This window comes from Triticum aestivum, chromosome 2B (genome assembly GCF_018294505.1).
Source record: "Triticum aestivum cultivar Chinese Spring chromosome 2B, IWGSC CS RefSeq v2.1, whole genome shotgun sequence".
NCBI lineage: Eukaryota > Viridiplantae > Streptophyta > Magnoliopsida > Poales > Poaceae > Triticum > Triticum aestivum.
In genome coordinates, this window is record NC_057798.1 from 451,637,321 (window position 1) to 451,642,777 (window position 5,457).

The following is a 5,457-nucleotide window of genomic DNA, read 5'->3' on the forward strand; positions in this document are numbered from 1 at the left end:
GACATAGGATTTGGTTGAGCATCACTTCAGTCACTCTGACTTTGTTCACTTGGACCCCACTTAACAGTGCGGTGGTTCCTATGACTCAACAACAAAGAAAATAAACATCGAAACAGCTAAGTCCTCGCGCTCCATAGTCTTCACTCAATGTCTTCTTGTGTTATAGTCTTTAACGTGAGTAGCTTCACATACCACCATTGTCTTCATTGTCTTCACACATTTTTAGGGGTCATCTCCAGTAGGTAAACCGAAACAATGAGGGACTACTACATGTGTTATCCTGCAATTCTCACAAACACATTAGTCCCTCAACCAGGTTTGTCGTCAATACTCCAAAACCAACTAGGGGTGGCACTATATGCACTTACATTCATCCAGCCCTCCACGGTGTCGTCCTGTTCATCCAGCCCTCCACACCATGGGGTCCTATTCATCCAGAGGCAACGCCATCACTCACTATTCATCCAACCCCTCCCCCCCTGCAACGCTCACTGTTCATCCAGAGAGGCAGCATCGATCGGCTTCAGTTAGCAGCAGTAGTGAAGGAATAGCTCGATCGGGTTCAGTTAACAGCCATCAATCGATCACTCAGGTTCAGTAACGCGTAGCCTGCAGTGCAATCGCTCGGGTTCAGTTAGAGCCAACGCCTCGCACACACACGCGTGCGTGTATGAGAGAAACGCGCATCGCTCGGCCACCGACCTCCCACCGTAACCGGGAACTCCCTGAAATTTTCCTCGCCCTCGCTTCTACCACGGTTTTTTCCATCATGGACGGCCCAAAGAATGTCATGCAGCTGCGTGTCCAGCCCGCCCAGGACGAAAAGCCCATTTTCTGTCATGATTTTTTGTCATAGAAGTAGGAGCCCATCACATCTATGAGGATACCGGGTTTTGTCACAATTATCGCCATAGAAGTGTCATATGTATGACAGAAAAAAAATTTGTTCGGCCCAAAATGTCATGGATGTGTCTTTTTTTTGTAGTGCATCAAGAACGTATCACCTCAAGAACACGAGAGAGAGATCAAACACATAGCTACTGGTACATACACTCAGCCCCAAGGGTGAACTACTCCCTCCTCGTCATAGAGAGCGTCGGGATGATGAAGATGGCCACCGGTGATGGATTCCCCCTCCGACAGGGTGCTGAAACGGGTTTTTGGTGGTTACAGAGGCTTGCGGTGGCGGAACTCCCAATCTATTGTCTGCTTCGATGTTTTTAGGGTATATGGGAATATATAGGCGAAAGAAGTCGGTCGGGGGAGCCACGAGGGGCCCATGAGAGTGGAGGACGCGCCCAGGGGGGGTGGGCGCGCCCCCCTATCTCGTGGCCTCCTCGAAGCTTCCCTGGCTTGCACTCCAAGTTCCCTGGATTTCTTCTGTTCCAAAAATAACTTTTCAGAAGGTTTCATTCCGTTTGGACTCCGTTTGATATTCCTTTTCTTCGAAACACTGAAATAGGCAAGAAAACAACAATATGGGATGGGCCTCCGGTTAGTTGGTTAGTCCCAAAAATGATATAAATGTGTAAAGTAAAGCCCATAAACATCCAAAACGAGTAATATAATAGCATGGAACAATAAAAAATTATAGATGCGTTGGAGACGTATCACCTAGTATTGCTATGGTTAAAGATCTCTTGGAAGAAGATATGGATGGGCATGTTATTTACTTCTGTGAAGAAGCTGCTAGAATTGCCAAACCGGGTAAAAGAGATAAACATAGACCTGTTGTTGGCATGCCCGTCATCTTAGTTAAAATAGGAGATCACTGTTATCATGGTTTATGTGACATAGGTGCTAGTGTGAGTTCTATTCCTTATACCCTATATCAAGAAATTATGAATGACGCAGCACCTGGAGAAATAGAAGACATAGATGTTACTATTAAACTTGCTAATAGAGACACTATATCACCAATTGGGATTGTTAGATATGTTGAAGTCTTGTGTGGGAAAATAAAATACCCTACTGATTTTCTTGTTCTTGGTTCCCCACAAGATGACTTTTATCCCATTAGGTAGACCTTTCTTGAACACCGTTAATGCTAGAATAGATTATAAGAAACAAATTGCCGGTGTTAGTTTTGGTGACGAGTCTCATGAGTTTAATTTTTCCAAGTTTAGTAGAAATCTTCATGAAAAAATTGCCTAGTAAAGATGAATTAATTGGTATTGCTTCTATTGTTGTGCCACTTACTGATCCACTAGAACAATATTTGCTAGACCATGAAAATGATTTTCATATGCATGAAAGAAATGAAATAGATAAGATTTTCTTTGAACAACGTCCTCTGCTTAAACACAATTTGTCTTTTGAAACTCTAGGAGGTCCTCCTCCACCTAAAGGTGACCCTGTGTTTGAATTAAAACAATTGCCAGACACTTTGAAATATGCTTATCTTGATGAAAAGAAGATATATCCTGTTATTATCAGTGACAAAAATGCTCAACGACGGTACTGTGCTGGTCCTAGGCAAGACTGTGCTAGAGACGCGAGCCTAGAACACTAACAAAATCACTATGCTGCACGGAAACAAGGGAAAAACACACATTGAATTATTTTTTTCATTCTTTTTTTGCGCTCCTTTTTCGCAAAAATCACTATAATGGCGAGTGTCTCAAAACTCTTCCCAAATCAAAATAACAGGATAGACACGAATTTCTTTTGGACTTTTTTTATCGGAAATCAGGGCAGCGACGACCAAAAAGTGTGACGAAAAATCACTATGATGGCGACTGGCTCAAAACGCTCCTTGAGACCTAAAAATAGGATAGGGAAAAAATATTTTCACTTGCCGAAATTTTGGCCTAAAAACTGTTCGGGGGTCTCAAGACTTTTTTCCGAAACCTACTTAGGCCAGGAAACACGAATCAGAAAATTGATGAATCTCGAAAACAAACCTAATATGAAAAGAACTCGTATTGGTGATGGATAGGCGGTGGTATATGTGGTGGTAGGATATGGCAGCGGTGGTGGTATATGGCAGTGGTGGTAGGATATGGCAGCGGTGGTGGGATATGGCAGCAGTGTTAGGATATGACAGCGGTGGTGGTGTATGGCAGCAGCGATGAAGATGGTGCGGCGGCGGCGTGACTAATAGTGACAGAACTCGAAACTCTAATGGACTAGACTCTAAGACCAACAACTCGACACGATGATGCAACCGTAAATTCAACAAAGCAAAACCCTAAAAAGATTATGCAAAGGTTCAGATTGGTTCGGATATGAGGAACTAACCCTAATTTTTATGGCTTTTTCGTGGACTGTAGGTATGAAGAACAACCTCGAGTTAAACTATGAAAACTGGAAAATCTCACCGAGCAACCTGGAAATTTGATATCACTTGATAGAGGCGAAGGCGTCCCGTCTTTCGATGAGATGGTGATTATTGTTTTCGGAGGAGTAGACTTTGACGATCTGACTACGAACGTGCGAGGACGACACGACTTAGCAATCGGTAAACCAACTCCGAGAGGTTATTGACCACACCGAAGCATGATCAACCTGACGATGAGGGTCTATTTCCTGCAAGCAAATGAAGAACAAGCAAGAAACTAAGATTGCAATCTAGATATTGCGAATATAAGATGAAAGCTTTATTGATCAAGGTGGAGTTTTATGACGTCTTGGTCTGGTCGTTGAACAGAAACGAAGTACGCGAAGTTGCAGCTATGACGAACTTTTAATCTAAACAAAACCCAAAGTCTAAATGTTGCCCTAAGGGCTGTATATATGGAGGAGTAGGGGGATTTCGTGGCCCCTTGTAGGACGGGTCTGGAACAACCCTAACTTTGTTTTCCCACACATACGAACTCTAAAAACAACCTAGGAAGTTGTATTTCGGAATTACATGGGCATGGCCCAAAAATAAGGTGGCGCAGCATCTAAAATAAGATATGGACAAAATTTATGAAGGGGCGTCTTGTATATTTCATCCATGTCCTTGTAGGTCATCACAGAGGCTTCAAAGTGCTCCAATAAGCACTAGAAATGCCATTCTGGATCCTTTCACGTGCGCCTTCATCTCCATGCTTGATCCTGCTCCAGTGTTTATCCCTCTTGTCCATGCTAGGCCATTCATTAGTAATCAACACAAATGTATCCAATTTAGACAGCATCATATTCTCCTGAGCATTAGAATTGTCACTAAGAAACGAAAGTACGTGGTAATTCAATTGGCATGCGGGGGCTCTAGTAATTGGTCCAGTATATATAGCAACATGGGTTGTAGGTGAAGGAAATATGCCCTAGAGGCAATAATAAAGTTATTATTTATTTCCTTATTCCATGATAAATGTTTATTATTCATGCTAGAATTGTATTAACCGGAAACATAATACATGTGTGAATACATAGACAAACATAGTGTCACTAGTATGCCTCTACTTGACTAGCTCGTGAATCAAAGATGGTTAAGTTTCCTAGCCATGGACAAAAGAGTTGTCATTTGATTAACGGGATCACATCATTAGGAGAATGATGTGATTGACATGACCCATTCCGTTAGCCTAGCACTTGATCGTTTAGTATGTTGCTATTGCTTTCTTCATGACTTATACATGTTCCTGTAACTATGAGATTATGCAACTCCCGTTTACCGGAGGAACACTTTGGGTGCTACCAAATGTCACAATGTAACTGGGTGATTATAAAGGAGTACTACAGGTGTCTCCGAAGGTACATGTTGGGTTGGCGTATTTCGAGATTAGGTTTTGTCACTCCGATTGTCGGAGAGGTATCACTGGGCCCTCTCGGTAATGCACATCACTATAAGCCTTGCAAGCAATGTAGCTAATGAGTTAGTTACGGAATGATGCATTATGTAACGAGTAAAGAGACTTGCCGGTAACGAGATTGAACTAGGTATTGGATACCGACGATCGAATCTCGGGCAAGTAACATACCGATGACAAAGGGAATAAAGTATGTTGTTATGCGGTTTGACCGATAAAGATCTTCGTAGAATATGTAGGAGCCAATATGGGAATCCAGGTTCCGCTATTGGTTATTGACCAAGAATATTTCTAGGTCATGTCTACATAGTTCTCGAACCCGTAGGGTCCGCACGCTTAAGGTTTCGATGACAGTTATATTATGAGTTTATGAGTTTTGATGTACCGAAGGAGTTCAGAGTCCCGGATGAGATCGGGAACATGACGAGGAGTCTCGAAATGGTCGAGACGTAAAGATCGATATATTGGACGACTATATTCAGAGTTCGGAAAGGTTCCGAGTGATTTGGGTATTTTTCGGAGTACCGGAGAGTTACGAGAATTCGCCGGGGAGTATATGGGCCTTATTGGGCCATACGGGAATTGAGGAGAGAGGCCGAAAGGAAGGAGGCGCGCAGCCCCCCTCTGGTCCGAATTGGACAAGGGGTGCAGCCCCTCTTTCCTTCCTCCTCTCCCCCTCTTTCCCCTTCTCCTACTCCAACAAGGAAGGAGGGAGTCCTAC